The sequence below is a fragment of the Rhinopithecus roxellana genome, chromosome 13 (assembly GCF_007565055.1).
Source record: "Rhinopithecus roxellana isolate Shanxi Qingling chromosome 13, ASM756505v1, whole genome shotgun sequence".
Taxonomy (NCBI): Eukaryota; Metazoa; Chordata; class Mammalia; order Primates; family Cercopithecidae; genus Rhinopithecus; species Rhinopithecus roxellana.
Genome location: NC_044561.1, coordinates 61,000,824 through 61,016,776, shown reverse-complemented (window position 1 = coordinate 61,016,776; position 15,953 = coordinate 61,000,824).

Here is a 15,953-nt window from a genome sequence, read left to right as displayed (position 1 = left end):
CTAAACAATTAGTACACATGGACATATAGAGAATAATAATAGACACTGGAATCTACAAAAGGTGGAGGATTTAGAAGGAAATGAGGGTTAAAATAAATACCTATTGGGTACAATATTCACTATTCAGGTGATGGGTATACTAAAAGCCCAGGCTTTACCTCTATACAATATATGCAAGTAAGAAATCTGCACTTACACCTCCTAAAAATACGGAAATAAATAAAAAGAAGCCATGTAGCACAGTGGATATGAACATGGGCTCTGATTCAGACTACCTGGGTGCAAATCTTGTGTCTGATTCATGTTAGCTGCAGGACCTTAGACAAGTTATCTAACATTTCTGAGCCTCCATTTTTTTTGAGCTGTGGAAAATATTACCTAGCTCATAAAGTTCTTTGAGAATTAAATGAGACAACATCCATAAACTCCCTAATATGTAAAAAGAACATAAATGACAACAAAACATCACTAAGCAAGTAATATGTAGTAAACAAGAGTGGAAATGTATGGTGATTTGTGTTATATGAATAAGGCATTCTTATCTTTGAGAAACTCAAAGCCATATAGGGAATACTAACTGATAAAAATATAAACAGAAATGAAATAAGTTCTAAGTATGAGAAAAGAAAGATTAATTCAAGTCATTGATGTATTTGCAATAATAATATCTGTTAACTGCTTTTTAATACATTTAACATTCTAAACAATGTATATCTATTAAATCACTTAATACAACCACTCTATAAAATAAATATTATTTATTACCTCACCATTTGACATGGTTTAGCTTTGTCCCCACTCAAATCTTGTCTTGAATTGTAGCTCCCATAATCCCCACATGTTGTGGGAGGGACCCAGTGGGAGAAAATTTAATCATGGGGACAGGTTTTCCCATGCTGTTCTTGTGATAGTGAATAAGTCTCACAAGATCTGAGGGTTTTATAAAGGGGAGTTCCCCTGCACACACTTTCTTGCCTGCTGCCATATAAGACGTGCCTTTGCTTCTCCTTTGCCTTTCACCATGATTGTGAGCCCTCCCCAGCCATGTGGAACTGTGAGTCCATCAACCCTCTTTCCTTTATAAATTACCCAGTCTCATTACCCAGTCTTGGGTATGTCTTTATTAGCAGCATGAGAACAGACTAATACACCATTTTACAAATGAGAAAGGCTAAGCACAGAAAGAAAAATCCACTTATCCAGAGAAAGAGATATTGTGTAAATGGCAGACCCTGAATTATAAACCCAGTAGTTTGACTCGAGTCCATACTTCTAACCACACGTTATACTGAAATTATTCTTCAATCTCCCCTTCTTTTTCCAGGCCATTGTACATAACATATGGCAGAGTCCATCCCTAGCAGGGGTTGGAAAAAGAAGGGGAAAGTTGATTACTGATGATGGTAATAAGGTTGTCTTATTCCAATAGTCCATTCAGACTGCTATAAAAATATCATAGACTTAGTGGCTTAGAAACACAGAAATGTATTTCTCACAATTTGGGAGGCGTGGAAGTCCAAGATCAAGGTGTTGGCAGATTCAGTGTTTGGTGAGGGGTTGGGTCCTAAACAGCACTCTTTCACTGTGTCCTCACATTGCAAAATGGGCAAAGGAACTCTCTGGAATCTCTACTGTAAGAGACTCATTCATGACAGCTTCATCCCCATGACCTAATTACTTCCCGAAGACTCCACCTCCTAACACAATCACCTTGGAGGTGAGGATTTCTCCATATAAATTTTAGAGGGACACAAACATTTGGACCACAGCCTTCTGTCCCTTGGCCCCCAAAATTTATGTCCGTCAATCCTGCAAAATATATTCATCTCATCCCAATAGCTCCAAAATCTTAACTTGTTTCAGCATTAACTCAAAAGTCTAAAGTCCAAAGTCTCATATAAATATTATCTAAATCAGATATGGGTGAGACTTAAGGTATGATTTGCCTCAGGAGGCAAATTCCCCTTCACCTGCGAACCTATGAAATCAAAGAAGTTATACATTTCCAAAAAACAATGGTGTGACTGGCACAGGACAGACAATCTCATTCCAAAAGGGAAAACAGGAAAGAAGAAATGAGTGACAGATCCCAAGTAGCTCCAAAGCCTTAGGGTTTGAAGGTAATCTTTGACTTAATGCTCTATCCTCCATGTACTCTGAGGTGGGAATCCTGCCTTCCAGACTCACTGAGCCTCTCACATTCTGGCCCCACTGGGGTGGCACCCCAACAGCTTTTTGGATCAGTAAATAGGTCGCCAAGTTTCCAAGCAACCCTAATCCCACAACTTTAGGTGGTTCCATTCTTGTAGCAGTTCTCTGCAGTGGCCCAATCTGTATGGCAGCTCTGTTCCTCTGTCTGGAAGCACAGCTCCCTGGGAATGGAATCTCACTTTGGTGGCTCTACCTGTCTGAGATCACAAAGGTGGCTCTGGCCCCATGACTCCACCAGGCATTGCCCTAATGGGGGCTCTCTCCACTGGCTTCCACCCTTTCTGGTACTCTTGCACCCTAGACCTGTAATGCAAATTGACTCTGGGTCATTCTTTATTGTCTTAGACAATAGTTCTTGGCTTCTGTTTAAATAACTAACTAATCTCCCCATCAGTTAATCTTGACCACATCCTTTGTGTTCTCTCCCAGATAGGCTCTCTCATTCTTTTCAGAATGAATAGGCTGAAAATCTTCCAAATTTTCAAATTCTGCTTATTTGTTTATTTATTTATTTATTGAGACAGAGTCTCACTCTGTCACCCAGGCTGGAGTGCAGTGGTGAGATCTTGGCTCACTGCAAGCTCCACTTCCTGGGGTTCATGCCATTCTCCTGCCTCAGCCTCCCAGGTAGTTGGGACTACAGGTGCCCACCACAATGCCTGGCTAATTTTTTGTATTTTTAGTAGAGACGGGGTTTCACCATGTCAGCCAGGATGGTCTTGATCTCCTGACCTCATGATCCACCTGCCTCAGCCTTCTGCTTCTTTTTTAATAAACAATTTCATCTTTAAATCATTTTTCTCTTCCTGCCTTTTACTAAAAGCCATCAAGAGAAGCCAAACCATACATTCAACACTTTGCTTAGGTATTTTCTCAGTCAAATATCCAATTTCATCATACACAAGTTCTATCTTCTACAAAATACTTAGGCATGAACACAATTTGAACAAAGTTATTTGCCACTTCATAACAAGACGGTCTTTCCTCCAATAATATGTTCCTCATTTCCATTTGAGATCTCATCAACATGGCCTTTACCTTCCATATTCCTACCAACATCTGTTCAGGTATTCTCTAAGAAGTTTGTTCTAGCATGCACTTCACAACTCTTCCAATCTCTATCCATTATCCTATTCCAAAGCCACTTCCACATTTTTAGGTATTTGCTATGGCAGTGCCCCCACTTCTTGGGACCAGTTCTCTGTTCTTAGTCCATGCAGGCTACTATAACAAAATGCCATAAACTACGTGGCATATAAACAACAGAAATCTATCTTTCACAGTTTTGGAAGCTCAGAAGTCCAAGATCAAGATGCTTGCAGATTTAGTGTCTGGGAAGGGCTCACTTCCTGACTTGTAAACAGCTGTCTTTTTGCTGTGTCCTCAGGTGGTAGAAAGCAGGAGAGATCTCTCTAGAGACTCTTTTATAAAGGCACTAATCCCACTCACGAGGGTCCTGCTCCTGTTACCTCATCACCTTTCAAAAATCCCCCTCCTAACGTCATCATCTTATGGGTCAGGATTTTGTTGTATGCATTTTGGGGAGTACAATAACATTTAGACCATAGCAAAGGCAGACAGAGAGATCATGTACAGATGGACACAAAATAGAACATTGCCTATCAGCAGGCAGAGGATGGAAATGAGCAATGTGGAAATTATCATTATAAAAATAGCTACCATTGGTTAAACACCATGTACCAATTTTCCATATACTCTTACTACAACCTGTGAGATGCAAATAATAATCCTAACTTTAAATATAATGAAACTGAGACCAAGAGAAGTATCTTGCCCAAGTTCCCATAGGTAGTAAGGAATGGTGATGAAAGGTCAATCCAAGAGTGTCTGACTTTATAGTTTCAATTATGGTCATATGGAATTGTATGGTAAACATCGGGAAAGAGATGTCTTGGAATTTATTTTGACATTTGCAGAGCAATCTTTCTAATTTGTTCTCTTTCTAGAATTACAGTACTAGAATATTTTTGTCTGAAACCACAGACACGAATATTGTGAGTTTTCAGAGATTGGTAAAGCATGACACTCTATAACTCATAGCCCATTTTTTCAGAAGTTCCATCAACCCGAAGAAGGTGGCATGATGCTGACAGCATTCTTTAGTCCATGTGGTTAAAATTAAAGAATGAATTTCCTGCATTTTCTGTGCAGATAATGGAAGCTGTCATTCTGAAATGGAAGTGACTCTGAATATATATTCAAAAATTCAAATATCAAAAAGACATCTTAATTTTTCAAACTCAATCAATTTAGTACCCCCTTTTCTTTGTGATTACATTTAACTTTGAGAAGCTGGTTTGGAAATAGGCCATTAGTAATGATCTCTTTATCAAACTACTGTGGCCCCTGCACAGACATCCTTCATTAAATCTGTCCTTAGTCGTTGTCCCTGCAAATGTATCAACTCCCCATTCTTTCTATGGACTCCTCAAATCTCTCTCCTTTTCTTCTCAGTCCCCACAATCAGCAACATTTTAAATCTAGACTTTCAAAAGACATTTTCTGTGACTCAGCCTGAAGACTTCCATATTCTAGTCTTTCCCAGGAGTGGATTAATTTTTCTCTTAATTCTTCTTTTTCCATAGACAATAAACTTAGAAAACCTAATAACAGAATGTGGAAGAAAAAAGTAAGAAAAAAATTTTAGGGGAAATTTTAAATATATCAAAAAGGACAGCCGACCACAAGTTCCTCCTCAAGTACTCGAATCAATTAGTCAGATGAAAACTTTTAAAAGCACAGGGGAAAATACAATGCATCCATCCCTCTCTATATCATCTATTCTTTATAGCAATGTCTTGATATGTATGTTATTACCTCATATACATTCCTACTTTGTCTGCAAAAGAAACTTACATAAAGGCTGTGTACTGTTCTTCAGAACAGCAAACACCAGCAAGTAATAACAGTCTAATTTAGAAATTCTTAGAGTGCCCCATATTCAAGATTACTGCTTAAACTCTGTTATTCAATTTTGCTCATGTGACAAGTGACTTGTGTCTAAGTCAGAAGTTATTTAGCAATTCTCATTGTTCTAACAAACATGCACATAGCCTGTTCTTTCCAGGGATAATTTCATAAAGGCTGACTGGCAAAATGAGATCTTTTCCATCACTCAATCACTAGAAAAACAGTGGCTATTTTCTATATAATCAATTCCATCAGCCATTATGATGGTCAATAGCTCAGCAATTTATTCAGCAGTAATGCATTAGATTCATTTGTCTCAGACACAAAAATAATCAAAGTATTCTTTCGACATTTCAGCTCACACATCTATTTAATTCCATGTCTAAGTGATGCAAAATCAAAATTATAAGAAGAAAAAACTGACCTTCTATTCCAAGCTAAATGTTATGAAATTTACTTTTAACTGTTTTTTAAAAGTTTATTTTATTAAATTACATCAAGATAAATATAATCTACATATAGTCTGAAAATAACATAGTATGTAATTAGTCACATAAATGATTTTGAATAGTTTAATAAAAATAATTAATCACTAACAAACACATTATATATTTTGAGGTGTCTGAGATTGGGAGGTAAGCCAGGTAAAATATAAAGCTAATTTTTTTTTTATTCTTAGCTTTTTTTTTTCCTTCCTAAAAGATAGATTTAGAAAAAACTGAACTGAAATCTCAATGTGAATACTGCACTTTTTAATTCAGATAAATAATGTCGGTTGAATAATCATTAGAATTCATGCAGTAAAAAGATAAGGTGGAAATTTTTTTCAGGTTAAGGTTAATAATTTAAAACAGAAAAACTCATAGAATCTTCCTGAAAGTTTAAGTCAATTTAATGTTATCATTAGAAGTATAAAAAGGCTTCATGACATGCCATACATTACTGATGCAAAAGATGGATGATGATTAAAGCTAATCACTCAGAAAGACTGCAATTGATGTATTTATTAAGGTAAAACTACAATCTGAAATCTACTCAAAATGCAACCAATTTCACTTGCTGCTGAATTTTTTATTCACCTTATGGATGTAATTTTAAAACTTGTTGCCTGGCATTACTTTCAGATTTTCACCTTAATTTTAATTTAAAAACTTTTAAGCTAGTACTAACCTTGTATTCCAGATTAAAGTTGCTAACATTTTGTCTATTTCAAAAAGTTTTCCTATGTAGCAGTATTAATAATAGACACTTCATTATCAACACCCACTAAAGTCACTATAAATGAGATAAATGTCACAAGGATTCACTGAGATGGTTTGTAACAGTTTCCATCTCCAAAACATTCCTCATCTAAATGTTATTGTTACTGAAGAAGTTACACATTGATAAGAAGTCTTCCAAAGGCTTAGCCTTTATATATCAAAATATAAACTTTAATAATGAATGAGACATCAAAATACATGGAGATATTAACATTTTTCAAATGTCATTGTAATGAACTCTAACACAACATAGTTTGAAATTAAAAGGCCATTGATTATAGAAAACAGAAAACCTTTTTATAGGTATATTTGGTATAAAAGATTCTCCACCCTCAGGTGAGGTGGCAGACTGACTTTTTGACATCCAGCAGTTGGAAATCCATCTGCCAAGGTTATGTTCTTGTAATAAGGTTGTAATGTTCTTGTAATAAGGTCTTGTAATACAGTCTTGTAAAGACTGTATTACCTCATCCATGGTTTTTTTTTATCTTAAGTAAAAATTTATTTCTCTTAATACTCGCAGAATTGTTACTATGCATACACAAAATTAGGACTGTACTTTACAGCTTAATTTTACTCTCATCGCAATAACTATCAAAATTTCTCTTCATTGAAATTTCTACATTCAATATAACTTCAAACACTTTTAATTTATTTTTACTAGAGTCTTCTCCTAAAATCCTGTCTTAAATCTGAAGCCCTTGCACTCGATAATGTCAACTCTTTTATAACAAAGGGGAGGGGCGGGAGAGGGCTTCATCCATGTAACTAGCATTGTGTCTTAAAAAATATTTCTCACTATAATTTCTTATGGCAAATTATAAGTGGGCTTTTTAATGCTCGTCACTAAGTGCATTGTGACAGAATTCACACTGAAGCCATAAGGAGAGCTTTCAACTAAAGAGAGATCTTTAAAATTGTTTTTGAATCACAATTATATATTTTTTACAAGCTTACTACTAATAGTTTTAGAATTAAGAATGTTAAGATCTGCTAGCAGCTCAGCCATATACTTCTGTAATGCAAACTATTTAAAAATAGATTCATTTAAATAGGTTACTACACTATTCTACAAAAGAACTGAAATAACTTTATTTATAAAGCCCATAACAAAATTTTTACAATGCATAGACCAGCAGAGTGGAAAGATTAATACAAAAATAAGCCTGATATTTGAAGACAGTTGTGATATTTGAAATATGAATTGGTAAATGTAAAACTTAATTTGAATATTAAATATTACACAAAATATAGGCATGTATGATTTACTAAATGAAACAGAAATGTATAATCACTTTCTACTTGGCTAGGAATCCATCTGCACCTCAGAGTTCAGAGGAAATTCTAAGTGCTATTGATAGGAGAATTAATAAAAGTTTTCTGAACCTAAAATGAAATAATTGTCTCTTAGAAAAATCACGTAGGGAGCCATGTAGAGGGTAGAAATGAAAAAATTGTCTCTTAGAAAATCACGTAAAGAGTCATGTAGAGGGTAGAAATTAAATAACTGTCTCTTAGAAAAATCACGTAGGGAATCTTGTAAAGGGTAGAACTGAAGGGGTGATCACAGAAACAGGGAGACCAACTAAAAGAGTTGTAGTTGGCCAGGTGCGGTGACTCATGCCTGTAATCCTAGCACTTTGGGAGGCTGAGGCAGGCAGACCATGAGGTCAGGGGTTCAAGATCAGCCTGCCCAACATAGTGAAACCCCATCTCTACTAAAAATACAAAAATTAGCCGGGTGTGGTGGCACGCACCTGTAGTCCTAGCTACTCAGGAGGCTGTGGCGGGAGAATCATTTGAACCCGGAAGGCAGAGGTTGCAGTGAGCTGCACTGCACCATTGCACTCCAGCCTGGGTGACAGAGTGAGCCTCCCTCTCAAAAAAAAAAAAAGCTGTAGTTATAGTCCAGAGTAGGATTTGGAGGGTCTAGACTAGACTAAGACAGAAATGGGCAAGAGGAGTAACAATTGAAAAAAATATGTATATTCAAGAAAATCAACAGGGTTTTAATGACTTAGTATGAAGAAGAAACAAATATTCAAATAATATCTGCGATTTACTAGTTTAGAATAATAAATAAATATTGACAACACTTACTAAACTGAGTAATGCAGGAGGAGAACATAATTGGAGTAAACAACAAAAAAAAGGGTACTATTTTGGTTATATCACCCAAGTTTCCACAGTTACTTAGAGTTGAGAGAGAGAGATTTAGAAGTCACTGGGGTACAAGCAGTAGTTGAAGTTATGACGAGTTGAGGTCATCCAGGAAGGACATGTGGAGGACGGAGGATGTAACCCACTTCTTTGGTTGGGAGTCAGTTTTACATGGGTGTCTTGCTTTCTGCATATCTATAGAGGCACTAACAACGTTTATTCTGATCTTTCCAACGATATTTGTATAGTGAACAAGCTTGGAGATTAGAGGAGATAAGAAGATTTGTTTACTGCCCAGTGTAATTAAAATAATGTCTTCCTGCTGGGCAAAAGGCAGGCAAGCTTAATGTCCATTATGAAATATTTGCTTACTCTTGGACTTAGCACAGTTTTATCTCATCTCTAATTTTACTTTTTTTTTTCCTTAGCTATACTTCAGTATGAATGTAATCCTAAGGACTGCTGGTGAATTTTGTGAAATCCTCTTTAAAACATGGATCTAGAGAATACAGAAGAAAAGAAATTAGTTTTCGAACTTGTTGCTCTTTTGTTTTGAAAGTTGCAGCTCAAAGTAGACTCAATACATTAATGTTATTTCTCTACTTAAAATTAACACAAGGAGAACTTTTTCAAAAAAAGTTTTTATTTCCATAAGTTTCTGGGGAACAGGTGGTATTTGGTTACATGAGTAAGTTCTTTAGTGGTGATGTGTGAGATTTTGGTGCACCCATCACCTAAGCAGTATACCCAATTTGTAGCCCAGGAGTTCCAGACTAGCCAAAGAAGGAAAAGCAAAGAAAAGAACAAAAAGGAGAGGAGAGGAGAGGAGAGGAGAGGAGAGGAGAGGAGAGGAGAGGAGAGGAGAGGAGAGGAGAGGAGAGGAGAGGAGAGGAGAGGAGAGGGGAGGGGAAGGGAGGGGAGGGGAGGGGAGGGGAGGGGAGGGGAGGGGAGGGGAAGGCAAGGAGGAAGAAGGGAGGGGAAGGAGGAAGAAGGGAGGGAGAGAGGGAGGAAAAGAAAAGTTTGGGCTGGTGCAGAGGCTCATGTCTGTAATCTTAGCACTTTGGGAGGCTGAGGAGGGAGGATCACTTCAGCCCAGGAGTTTGAGACCGGCCTGGGCAACACAGTGAGACTCTGTCTTTACAAAAAATTTAAAAATAAAAAGTATGTTCTAAGCCGTAGAACATATTTGGTAATTGTAAATTTTAGTCGTCATTGTTTTAGGAAAAAGTAATTTTACCACCACCTTTGTCATTGCACAATGTACTAAGTCAACTTTATGTATCAAACACTAAAAGATATAGAACAGTAGTTCCCAAACCACTCTTGGAAGTATGGATCATAGAGCAGGTACAGTGTCCAGGGATCAAATAATCCATGTGTGTGTGTGGTCCATATATGGTCCATATATATATATATATATATATATATATATATATATATTCCACATATATATATAATCCATATATATATATATATAAAATCCACATATATCCCTGGACACTATACAGACTATATATATGTATATTCTCAGTCAATGGATTATAAATATGTAACAATTATCAACGACATTGTTGGAAAAAGTTTTTAAAAAGCTGATATCCACTAGTGTATTTGGTGGTATTTATAGGTAAAAACAGCAACAAAATGATAGCAGAACAGAAAATGGGATTTTTGTGTAAAGGAATTACCAAGTTGAATGCAAAGGTCCTCTTTTAGGCAGCACACTCCTGTGGTTTGTCCAATTCCTTTCTCATAGTGTGTTGTATTCAACATTGCTCAAAAGGAATTGTCATCTGTAAGTCTCAGAAACTTTTTATTATTATTCTGAAATTTCATTATGTTTCCCCTGAAAGATAATTAATATTAACATTTTCTTATAATTATTCTAGAAATTTTCCTCTGCATGTTTTTACTAATAAAATTGAGATAAAAGAATTTGCTTACCCTAACCTCAAGGTTCCTCTTCAATAACACAACTTACTGAATGTGTTGGCATCACCTGGCTCTCTTCAGGTAACCCTCTGGGAACTGGAGCTTGGAAAATGATGCAAATGTTAAATTCTCTAGCTGCCACTGTTGTGAGTAAAATGATTCTTTGTCTCTTACCCAGGAGTCATAAGAAACTGGCGGATTAACTTGCAAGTAAAGTAAAACCTCAGACCCTTCAGTTATTGACTGACACCTGGGAAACCTCAGGGTTTAGGATTTTTTTTAAAAAAGGAATTTCCTTATAATATCAAGAAAGCTAGCCAATTAAGCAGAATGAAATGCTGCTTCATATATAACCAAGAGAGGAGAGAATATCTCAGAAGGAAATTTTCAACAATGCACAGATGCAAGTAAGATGAGGACTTCAAAAGGTCGATTCAACTTGGGAACATATACAAGAGCACTTTCCAGGTGAGAATAGGGTGCAAGAATAAGGCCCAGTTGGATTAAGCAGTAAAGTTTAGGCAAGGACTTGGTGAGAAGAATTTTAGAGATTTAAAGAAGTTTGCTCTTGGCGGAGCACGATGGCTCATGCCTGTAATCCCAGCACTTTGAGAGGCCAAGGTGGGTGGATCACCTGAGATCAGGTGTTTGAGACCTGCTTGGCCTGGCCAACATGGTGGAACCCCATCCCTACTAAAAATACAAAAATTAGCAGGGCATAGTGGCAGGTACCTGTAATCCCAGCTACTTGGTAGGCTGAGGCAGGAGAATCACTTGAACGTGGAAGGTGGAGGTTGCAGTGAGCTGAGACCGCGCCATTGCACTTCAGCCTGGGCAACAAAAGCAAGACTCCATCCTCCCTCCCCTCAAAAAAAAAGAAAAAAAGAAAAATGAATACAGAAGTTTGCTCTTGGCTGGGCGCTATGGCTCACACCTGTAATCCCAGCACTTTGGGAGGCCGAGGCGGGGGGATCACCTGAGGTCAGAAGTTCGAGACCAGCCTGACCAACATGGAGAAACCCCGTCTCTACTAAAATACAAAAAAAGTTAGCCGGGTGTGGTGGCGCATCCCTGTAATCCCAGCTACTCGGGAGGCTGAGGCAGGAGAATCGCTTGAACCTGGGAGGCAGAGGTTGAGGTGAGCTGAGATCGCGATCATGCCATTGCACTCCAGCCTGCACAACAAGAGTGAAACTCTGTCTCAAAAAAAAAAAAAAAAAAAAAGTTTGCTCTTGAATAGAAGTTTATGTTTGAAGAGAAGTAAATTATTTGGGGCTATAATTTGAAGGAAGAAGAAATTTAATAAAAATTGTGCATTTATTTTATTTATAAAAATAAGTGAGACAAATAATAAAAACCAATAACAGAAAAAAGTATTTAGATGAAAAGAGAAAGACGGAAGACTAGCAGGAAGGAAAAATAAATCAGAGCAACAATTAAAATTAAGTAAATGCTGAAATGAGCATGTATGCTTTTTAATCTGCCCAGCAACTCTTTGGGCATGGAGAAATAAAAGCTGGGGAATATGTCACAAATGACCTTTCTGGCTAGACTGTTGGGCGATAATATCACAAGTAGAACAAAAGAGAAGAGGAAAATTATTCGGAATGGCGATGATAAATAAGGCTCAGAGAACTAAAGACTCTATGATTGCCAGTTAGGATTCAGGCATTCTTATTTCTCAAATATGAAGGAAAAAGGAACTAAGGCAAGTATTGGTTCTCTAGAACTGCTGTAACTAAGTACCACAAACTGAGTGGCTTAAACCAAAGAAACTTATTGTTTCATAGCCTAACGACTAGAAGTCAAAAATCAAGGTGTTCTTTCAAAGGGCTGTTTCAGGATTGGTTCTTTCAAAGCGCTGTAAGGAAGAATCTGTTCCATGTCTGTCTCCAAGCTTCTGGTGGTTTGCTGCCAATCTCTGGCATCCCTGGGCTGGTGGAAACATCACCCTGATTTCTCCCTTTATCTTCACATGATATTCTTTTGTACATGTCTACATTCAAATTTCTACTTTTTTTTTTTTTAAGGAACCCAGTCATATTGGATTAAAACTCACACTAATGACTTCATCTTGACTACATCTGCCATGATCCTATTGTCAAATAAGATCACATTCTGAGGCATTGGGTGTTAGGATTTCAAAATGTCTTTTTGGAGGAACACAATTCAACCTGAAAGTTTATATATTCATCGCCCAAAGATAAGCTCTTTCCCACTAGCTCAGACATCTTTCTACACTGCTTGAAAGTGCTGCGGAAATGTGCTGAGGTGAATGCCTGCAAGGAGCCTCTCACACCATCTGGCGTAAAACATAACCCATGAAGATTCTTCTACCTCCCTGTATTAGTTCGCTAGAGCTGCCAGAACAAAATACCGCAGACTGGGTAACTTAAATAACAGAAGTTATTTTCTCATAGTTCTAGAGACTTAGGAGGTCAAGATCGAGGTGTCATCAGGTCTGGTTTCCTCTGAGGCCTCTCTCCTTGCTTGGGGTGGCCAACCTGTTGTGTCACTTCCCATAATCATTTCTCTGTGCACATTCTTTCCTGGTACCTATTTGTGTGTCCAAATTTCGTCTTCTTATAAGGATACCAGTTAGACTGGATTAGGTCTCACCATAAAAGCCTCATTTCAAAATTGCCCCTTTAAAGACCCTATCTCTAAATGAAGTCACATTCTGGGGTACTAAGGATTAGGATTTCCAATATATGAATTTGGAGGGAGGGAAAGAGAATTCAGGCCATAACACCCCCCTAAGTTAGACTTTCCAGAAAGTGTGGTAGCAGGAGGCCAGCATATTTCTGTTTGGGTAATGGCAGCGATTTGTTTCCTCTTCTCCCTACATGATTTTCTCTATCCCTGTCCCAAGGTTTGTTCCACAAAGTTGTGATAAGATCTCTTATTCATGCAGAAAATGGAGTGGGATCTCTCACTAGCCATTTGTTCCTAGAGATGGTCATTGAAATCTGCAGCATCATATGAGAAGCAACACGGAAATAAAATATTCAAATATGAATTAAACAGTCATGAGGCATTCCCATATGGAGGTTTAAAAACCAGATATAAAACTATGTAATTAAGAGAAAATAAATCGCTAGAGTATGCATTAAAATTGAGCAATTTCCAGCCTGAAAATCTCAGTTTACAGGAAAAGAAATGTTCCATATTTATGGAATAAGATTGGAAGTCAGGTACATAATTTCCTAGCTTTTAATAATACATAGTAAAATATATATCCTTATATTTGACAGAAAACATAATTTAGTAGCATAAATTATAATTTGGGGGCATGAAAAAGAAATTCCAATAAATTTAACTCTAACTCAATCTTAGATCAGCAATCAGTACCAAAATTCTCCATAATCTCTCTGGCAGAATTTGCTGTAGATTTATATATTGGGAGGTCATTGAAACTTAACAAATACTTGCCTTTCGAATTTTCTGATGAAGCAGCTAAATTGGATTCAGTTGTTTATGCTAAAAAGCCATGCATCACTATCAGCAGTGGGCTTCCTCCTTCTCAAATATGCCATCACAGCATTCATGTTAAAGTATTTTTTTAGATGCATTTCTTAATACCCTCAAACAATTAACCAAAACTTCATTTGAGCTTTTCCTGCCAAGGAAACCAAAAGTGCCATAGTCTTTCATATTCTATCAAACTTGTTTCCAATACTGCACTTAATGAGTGCCTCTGAATGATGAATGATCACTGGCTTTGCTAAAACACTGATGTTCTCCTTCAGTGCTTCTTCAAAATCTTAATATGATGATGGTCTCTCTGGTTCTTTTCCGAGGCGTCATCAGCAACTTGATTGCAATCTCCAGGACTGTAATGTTTTGGGTAAAATCCTTCCATTCTTCTTAAATAATACTCTACTCATCAGGGAAGAAATATCCCTAATGGCACAAATTTCAAGGATTCAAACATACAGTATTCTCAATGCTCAAAACTCCATGAGTGAACTATGTAAATTCTATGTTAATCACAGACGAGCATGTATTTTATGCATTCATTTATTCATTAAATCCATTCATCATACAATATTTTTTGGTACATGTTATGGTCCAAGCAGTCTATTAGGGTTTAGAGATACAAAGATGAAAAAGATGGTTTACATCCACAGAAGGCATATAATACCTCATAATGCCTATTCCAATGCAGGACTGCTAATTGTTGCTTGAATTTAAAAGCAGGCATTACTGGCTACAAAAAGAGAATCTCTGTGTGTGTGAGTACATTTGTGTATGTATGTGCCATTTGTGTTTCAAGAGCAAGTGCTGGTGAAATAACTACTGTATTAGTGTGTACAAGCACCAGTCCTTTCCACAGAGCCTACCCATGAATGCTATCTTTCAGATGGTGGTGCAACCACCATTATCACAAGCATGATTGGAGTGTGATTCACAAATTGCCTTCCTTCGTTTAAACTACACACAAAGGTAGAATAATTACTAGTCCCACTGACACAAATCATTTGAAGCCATGATTCCATTTGTGCTCACAGCAATATTCTTGTTTATTCTGTTTTCACTTAATTTAACTACTTGTTGTATTAGGTTATCCAGAGAAACAGATCCAATAGGAGATACAAACATATAACTGAGGTGCATATATATATAGAGAGAGATAGATAGATAGATAGATATAGATAGATATATATATATATCTACGTGTGTATGTGTGTGTATGTGTGTGCAGAGAGAGAGAGAAAGAATAAGGAATTGGCTGATGCAATTATAGAAGCTGAGAACTCATGAAATCTATAGTTGGCAAGCTGGAAACTCAAGTGAATGGATGGTATGGTTCCAAGCCAAGTCCAAGGGCCTGAGAAACAGGAGAACCAATGGTGCAAGTTCCAGTCTGAAAGCCAGCAGGCTTATGAGCCAGTATTTCAGTTCAAGTACAACGGCAGGAAAAGACCAATGTCCCAGTTCAAAACAATCAGACAGCAGGAATTCCTTTTACACAGTCTTTAACCAACACAACTATAAACAACTATTGAAATATTAATGGGGCAGACACTTATTATACATGTTTAATTTGGATTCATTTTTATTAATTTTATCAAAAAATACTAAGTATATGGTTTGTGTAGGGCATAGTATACAAGGCACTGAAAATAAATTGCTCAGTAAGAACACTGACAAACTCCCAGTCTTCTTGGAGCTGACACGGAAGAGATGGGTATGACTTAAGAGTATGACTCATGGGTATGACACAATTGAAATGGGTATGACATGGGAGAGATGGGTATGACTTAAGGGTATGACTTATGGGTATGACACAATTTAAAATATATTGCAATTGTGATAAGTGGTAACAAAGAAAGGCTCTTAAAAGAACCTCTGACCCAAGTAAGGAGGCCAATGAAGGATTCTCAGAAGTGAAGATGTGTCTACAATCTCAAGGAAGAATAGATGTATGAGGTGAAAGCAAGTTTGGCTGGGAAA